The 8,233-nt window shown below is 34.6% G+C and overlaps 1 long non-coding RNA gene across 1 annotated transcript; it reads left to right on the forward strand.

Moving 5' to 3' along the window:
• Positions 1-5,533: 5,533 nt before the first annotated feature.
• LOC135149346 (uncharacterized) lies at positions 5,534-6,389 on the forward strand. The gene is made up of 2 exons (XR_010287770.1): positions 5,534-5,669; positions 5,860-6,389. It is a non-coding gene; the product is annotated as an uncharacterized LOC135149346 (long non-coding RNA).
• The last annotated feature ends 1,844 nt before the right edge of the window (positions 6,390-8,233 follow it).

Consider the following 8,233-nt stretch of genomic DNA (forward strand, 5'->3'; position numbering starts at 1 on the left):
ATTTTTAGCTTCATTCCGGACTCGTTTGAAGTTGAAAACAACTTGTAGCTTCATTTTCGGTTGTTTGAAATTGGAATCAACTTGTAGTTTCATTCTTGACCCGATTTTCGGAAAAAGGCTTGGGATTTGACCCGGTTTGTTTCAATTATTGACTAGATTGAAGTTGGAAATAATTTTTAACTTTATTCCAGACTCGTTTGAAGTTGAAAACAACTTGTAGCTTCATTCCGGACTCGTTTGATGTTGAAAACAACTTGTAGCTTCATTTTCGGTTGTTTGAAATTGGAATCAACTTGTAGTTTCATTCTTGACTCGGTTGAGCCCGGAAACAGCTTGTAGCTTCATTATTGTAACATCCCGACTTTTCGGAATATTAAAAACTAATTTCACGATAAAAATAATACAATTACTCAAATCAAAATCCTCAAATAATATATAAGTCAAAGCAGCGGTCAAAACCAATAATCAAAAGTTATAAAACTTAGAGACGCAGCTCCATAAATCCAAAACCAATATCTAATAAATTCATCAACTTATTCTTAACAAACACTAAATTTTTATCACTAATGCAAATAATCATGAAGCATTAAATCCAAAAGTCCTCAATCTTATTCTCAAAATTCTTCCACATGATAGAACCTGAAATATAGAAAATCGGATGAGCTACACAGCTCAGCAAGTAACAATTTGATTGCAAATAAATCTCAAAATCAATGGGCGGTTTTATAAACATTGTTTATCAAAACAATAATAATTTTTAAAACACTTGTAAAAGCAAATCCAACCCACAGTTTATATTTTAGAAGCAAACAGAATTTAAAACAGAACAGAAATAAAATTCTTATAAATACCACAGTCTTGCTCTACAGCCACACTTACCCAGTGACCGGGATCTTATTCTTATTCTTTTGCCACACTTACCTAGTGACCGGTATCTAAAGTTCAATAATCACGCGCCCTTAGCAGGTATCTAAAGTTGCACACTTGTGCGCCTACTAAGGGTATCTAAGGCTAGTTCCGGAACTATAACGTAGACTACGAACGGGTTCGAAACATAAAGACTGTGTTCTAAAATTCGCAAACACTTATATCTTATAAATTCGAAATCAAAACTCTTAAATCTTATACGAATTAAAAAAAGAATCGAAATATCTTTTCAAAATTTAAAAGCGAGTCAAAAGTACTTACCTCAAAGTCGACACTTAAAATCCAAAATTAATAACACGAACAAAGCCTATACATTTAATTAATAAACAACACATAATTAACATGTAGTGCTCATTAAACAATCAAGAGCAAGGCACATAACAAGTCTTAAGAAAATTCAAACTTTAACAACTAATAACAATTAACACAAATTCATTTATCAAATATAATAAATAACATGCATGTTGTTACAAATCTCAATATTGATCAAAGATAGCTTCTGAATATGAGAAAATAATCAACTGGATAATTAAATTACATTCAACAAGGATTCCAAAATGACTAGATTCATAATAAACGGACAGATAACGAATTAGTTATGAATTTTTGAAGTTCAAGTAACACAACAGGATTTTACTCAGGACCAGTTTACATTCAAAGCAGATTTTTATGAAGCAAACCAACTGATCTCAATTAGACTATAACTAAACAATTAAAGAACATTCTTAGAGGTTTTAGAATTGGTAAAGATCATAATTTTATGGCAAATAACGAGGGAGATATGAATTTTTAAACACGGAATAACTCAGCAGAAAAGTATAAACAGCCCTGATTCTTTGTAAGTCAGTTTAGACAATTAAATCAATTTAAACAACAAATGGGTATGACTGATAACGAAATATTATATCTCAAGCTTTCCAGGTTGGTATCATGAGTAAATTTTTGACATACGATCAATTTATAGCGAATTTTTGAACATGGGAAAAAGTTTCGCAACTAAGAACTAAGGGGTAACAAAGAATGTGATTTTAAGCATAGATACACTGCTAATTTCGAAATACGTCCTGAGACAAAAGTTGTAGATAACGAAAGGAGATTTTCAGAACGTCCAGAATCAACAAAATCCGATCAATTTTTAATTTACTACGATTTTTACAACCCAACTGATTCACAGAAAATACTATATACGAATTTTAGCATAAACAAATAAGCAAACAAGATATATTCACATCAAATACACATGACATGGAACAAGAAATCAATCTCAACTCAACATATATGTGCAAAGATCGAAGAGGAAGAAAACATACCCGTCCACGTAAATTGATGTACGACTTATTCGGATTCTGAAGAGGTTCTTATATAGCACATAAAACCTAATCGTAAATAGGAAGTTCCAAACTTGGGTCAAAATTTTCTCCACCTCATAAACCAATTTCCAAATATAAGGTCTTGTCAAGAAAATTTCGATTTTCGATAATATTTCTACGCTTCTTTCCATTAATAAAGAATCCTCTATACTTTATTATTCAAAATAACTAACACAAAATAAATTCTAGAAAATTCCAATTAATGCTAATATCTAAATATATAAATACAAACAATCTAAATCTAATATCTAACTCATAATAACAATACCAACTAGATAAAATATTTAAATAAAATATATAAAATCACAGGATTTTACATTCGACCCTCCTTAAAAAGAATTTGGTCCCCAAATTCTCCCAAACCTATTCTCCAAAATCCTATTTTAAAATCAAGACACAGAACTAAAAAAAATCCCCTAACCACCTTATAAGTCAAACTCGAACCTCGGTCCACAGATCGCAACCTAGGGAATGAGCTAGTCCCATACCTAACACACTCCGAAGGACAGCCTGCTCGGATACCAACTTTTCTAACACCCCAGTCCCACATCGAGAAGAGTGGGAATATTTGTTCAGTTTATAAGCATAAGTACTACTACCAATTGCACCAACAAATCATGATCTTTTGGGGGCTTGTGGTGGGCTTGTGGATTACCCAAGTTGTTGCAGTTGGGCCAGTTTATTTCTGCTAATTTTCGGATTCGAAGTTCTGGACTTGACCCGATTTTCGGAAAAATGCTCGGGATTTGACCCGGGTTGTTTCATATGATATTCAGAGCAGGCTCTTGAAAGCTTGATTCGTCAAGTTGCTGGAGGTGGGGACACGAAGGCTGGTGGTATTATCTCGCAATGGACAGAGATCCGGAGGCGGGGACACGCAGCCAGCCGGTATTATCCCACAATGGCTAGAGAGGTTCGATCTGGGCATATGGGCTATCCGTTTCGGCCTGACGAGGACGTCAGGAATTTAAGTGGGGGAGTTTGTAACACCCCAGTCCCACATCGAGAAGAGTGGGAATATTTGTTCAGTTTATAAGCATAAGTACTACTACCAATTACACCAACAAATCATGATCTTTTGGGGGCCTGTGGTGGGCTTGTGGATTACCCAAGTTGTTGCAGTTGGGCCAGTTTATTTCGGCTAATTTTCGGATTCGAAGTTCTGGACTTGACCCGATTTTCAGAAAAAGGCTCGGGATTTGACCCGGGTTGTTTCAATTATTGACTAGTTTGAAGTTGGAAATAATTTTTAACTTCATTCCAGACTCGTTTGAAGTTGAAAACAACTTGTAGTTTCATTCCGGACTCGTTTGAAGTTGAAACCAACTTGTAGCTTCATTTTCAGTTGTTTGAAATTGCAATCAACTTGTAGTTTCATTCTTGACTCGTTTGAGCCCGGAAACAACTTGTAGCTTCATTATTGATTAGATTGAAGTTGGAAACAACTTGTAGCTTCATTCCGGACTCATTTGAAGTTGAAAACAACCTGTAGCTTCATTTTCGATTCTATGAAATTGGAATCAACTTGTAGTTTCATTCTTGACTCGTTTGACCCCGGAAACAACTTGTAGCTTCATTATTGACTAGATTGAAGTTGGAAACAACTTGTAGCTTCATTTCGGACTCGTTTGAAGTTGAATACAACTTGTAGCTTCATTTTCCGTTGTTTGAAATTGGAATCAAGTTGTAGTTTCATTCTCGACTCGTTTGAGCCCGGAAACAACTTGTAGCTTCATTATTGACTAGTTTGAAGTTGGAAACAAATTTTAGCTTTATTCCGGACTCGTTTGAAGTTGAAAACAACTTGTAGCTTCATTTTCAGTTGTTTGAAATTAGAATCAACTTGTAGTTTCATTCTTGACTCATTTGAGCCCGGACACAGCTTGTAGCTTCATTATTGACTAGATTGAAGTTGGAAAAACAATTTAGCTTCATTCCGGACTGGTTTGAAGTTGAAAACAACTTTTAGCTTCATTTTTGGTTGTTTGAAATTGGACTCAATTTGTAGAATTCTTGACACGTTTGAGCCTGGAAACAACTTGTAGTTTCATTATTGACTAGATTGAAGTTGGAAATTTAGCTTCATTCCAGACTCGTTTGAAGTTGAAAATAACTTGTAGCTTCATTATTGACTAGATTGGAGTTGAAAATAGTTTTTAGTTTCATTCCGGACTCATTTGAAGTTAAAAACAACTTGATAAAATTAAGTTAAAAATTTTAACTTGATAAAATTAGCTTCAAGTTATGAGTTAAAATGAAGCTACATTTTCGGTTTCAACTTCAACCGAAAATGTTATTAATACTTGAATTGACCTTTTCATTTAGTATCACCTTACACCCACATGATTATACTCCAATAGTCCCTTAATTCATATTGAGAACTTGATACCCCACATTAAACTGAATTATCTCTTCTGGAAACCTGATCTTAATAACATTCCCTATTTTAGAAGGATCACATATATTTTGAAATCACCCTTGATTAGTGACTTGTCTATGATCAAGACCACTTTTGAAATTGAATTGACTTGAAATGACCTTAAAAGGAATTGGATAATAATTTTATAATAAGACTGAGGCGCCAGTCAATTAATTGCAGCATCAGTAGCGGGGAGCCTGATGTCTGTTTATGGCCAATGTGTGCCGAGGATCCTCCCTGGTTGAATCACTTCATGTGGTTCGGAGCTTGGTGTGGGCTGATCACCCCTCAATGCTCGTAGCGCTATGTGTTTCCAATTCCAATAAAATTGTTATCTCACTTTGTACCTTTACTTGTAATTATACCTTGTGATATCTAGTGTTGTTTTTGCACTTGTTTATACTGCATATTGTGAACTGTTATAAATTGCTTTCACTTGTTGAGCTTCTTGCTCATTTATCGTATTGTTTATTATAACCCTTCAGTGAAACCCGAGAATGGCTCGATTCAAGCAGACCGCCCGTAAGACCACCTCAGGATCGGGTATCGCCTACCGCCTTATGATGGAGCAGGTTGGGAACTCGTAGTTCCCTAATTTTATCTTTTAAGACTTTTGGGGGTTTAAAACATGTAGTAATGACTTGGATTTTATTTTGGTTTGTAATAACTTTAGATGTTGTTCATACTCATTCCTGGTGATTTCGGGATTGTGGATTTAGACTTTTAGTTCTATTATTTTATAACTCTATAATTCACGTTTATTTATCGTATTATGCATGCTTTAGTCGGTTATTATTGTGGGTCCGTCACAGTGGTAGCTGGGGTGCAGGTCGTGATGGTGCACAAGGTAGTGGTGGCAGTAGTTGGTCAAGAACTTCAAGAAGCAGCGGGAATGATTGGCTGATCAATGATAGAAGATCTTCACGCTCACCATCTTATGGAGATAGCGACAGGTGTGGTAGTCTATTTTTCATAAAAGTCTAGATATGACAATTAACAATGCATTACATAATTTCTCCCCTCTTTGTTGGACCCTAAATGGCTCTATTGTCACTTGAAACTGGTTTACATCTTTCCAGTTACTTAATTACAATGTGATTATTTATCCATGTTATGTGACCTTTGCATATATGGTGTTACCAGGAGCTTTGGGGGTGCGTGTTTTACCTGCGGACAGTTTGGGCATAGGGCATCAGAATGCCCCAAGAAGCTAGGTTTTTAGATATTGATATGACAATCCTGTTGCTGCTGGCTTGTGAATTGGCGAAAGGCTACCGCTACTTCATTACCATTATTTCTGTCTCCTATATCGTTATTCGCCTGAAGATGATCAAGAGGTCCAAAAAGCTGATAAAATTAATGCTGGACAATATTAGGGACTGTGATGCAGCTTCACTGTTCTCTGCTTCAGTCCTCCGTCCTCCAAACATACAGCAGTCAAACTACATAGCATACGGGTTTAATGTGATTTTGCTTTGCTGATTTTGTCATATTTAGTGTTAACCTTCGTATAAACTAAACTTGATTGCCGAGGCAATAGTATGTTTACAAATTTTGTTGTTTGCTTTTCTACTCCCTGTACGTAAGAAACTTTAGATTGAATAGATTAGGTATTTGATCTTTTACATGTGCTTGTGGCTAGATATAGACCGATAAGTTTCTTTAGGTTTCAATGACCCTTTGGAATTAGCAAAGTATTAAATTCATATACTTCTCAGTGATTGTACCATCTGATAATTTTTGTAGTTGCTCCATTTTCATATGCTTTTGACGTTCTTGAGAACTTGAGAAACAATTAGGGGAAAGAAAATTATATAAGAAAATATTTAGCTTACAAATTTTGAACATGTAGCCTATCTCCAACAATTGGACAAACAAAATATTGTTGGCTTTTAGGGTTATATGCACTATGCATGCCAGTATTGATTGGGGTGTGGGAGGCACGGTTTTTTCATCTAATCAGAGACCCACCTCGCATGAACCATACTGTGCGGTTTATATATATAAATATAATTTTGCGATTTGGTGGATGTTAAATAAAAGTATAGTAAAGTGCACTTTGTGTACCCGTACTTCACTCAAGACATCATTTGTAATACTATAGTTCCAAATCGAGCACTTGCAATATCAATTTTTGTACTTCATTACACTTTGTTGTATTCCGTTAATTTGAGTTAACTCTGTTAGTAATTTAAGGAGTAAATTGCACTTTGTGTACTCGCACTTTACTAAAAAACATCACTTGCAATACTCTAGTTGAAAATTTACCGTGAAATGCGAGTACACACAATGCACTTTAAATAAAGTGCGAGTACACAAAATGCCCTTTACTATTTAAATTACTAACGGAGTTAACCCAAATTAATGGAATACAACAAAGTGTGATGAAATACAAAAATTGATATTGCAAGTGCTCAATTTAGAACTATAGTATTACAAATAGTGTCCTGATGTGCTAAAAATGATTACTTTTTAAATCGCAAGCGCACGATCACCGTTTTAATATTTATGATTCGATCCACAGAGATTAAAATTATTTTCGCAACCTTAATTCTTAATCTAGGCGAATTAGAACAATTAATTTGTGAAAGAGGGTTTATTCTAAAAAAACTAATTTCAATTATTATATTCTTTAATCTAATTAACTAAAATTAATTATCACAATTTAATCAACAAAATTAATTAACACGTAAAAGCAAGCAAACTTAAAACTAAAAAATTCACAATTCAATTACCAGACCCATTTGATTACTAGCCTAGTCAAATCAGAAACGAGCAAAGAAATAATCCTCTCGGCTAGCTACCAAAACAAAGAAACAAAACTACAAGACAATTAAAATAAAACAAATCCTGACATGACTAATTCAACAGGCAGGTTTACTGAACATACAAAATAAATGAATAAACTAAAACCAGGGAGACTTGACTCTGCAGGATGAACTCGGCAACTAAATGACTCAGACTCGGTAGCCTACAAATCGCAAACAAACTGAATACATACTCTGACTCGATACAAAGCCAGTAGAACTTGACTAAACACAAGAAAAACTCAGAAAACAAACTCGGTGCAGGACAGAACTCTGCGAGACAGAGTACGAAATACAAAACCCAGAAACAAAAACGACTCGGAATGGCGACTCTGCGACATACAAAACAAAGGAGAACTAAACTCTGTTATTCAGACAATTCAAACAATAAGTTAGATTGTAGAAGGGGGGGGGGTTGAATACAATCTACAAAAAATTCAATATCTTTTTGCATAGCAGATCATATTCAAAATACAAGAGAATATAAAATCTAAAATAGAAATTTAAAGAACAAGGATCTTAAAAATTTCAGGTGGATTGTTTGATCCACCTGAGAGATTTTTATATCAAGAACCTTCCAAGTAAAAATACTTGGCTGCTTACAAAAGAATGAAGAGCAGAAGCTTACAATTTCTTGCTAACTTGTTCTAATACTTTGCTCTTCAGTTCTTGGTGTTTGATTCTTTGAAATGTGAAATTACAAAGTGAAT

Source organism: Daucus carota, chromosome 9 (assembly GCF_001625215.2).
Source record: "Daucus carota subsp. sativus chromosome 9, DH1 v3.0, whole genome shotgun sequence".
Classification (NCBI taxonomy): Eukaryota; Viridiplantae; Streptophyta; class Magnoliopsida; order Apiales; family Apiaceae; genus Daucus; species Daucus carota.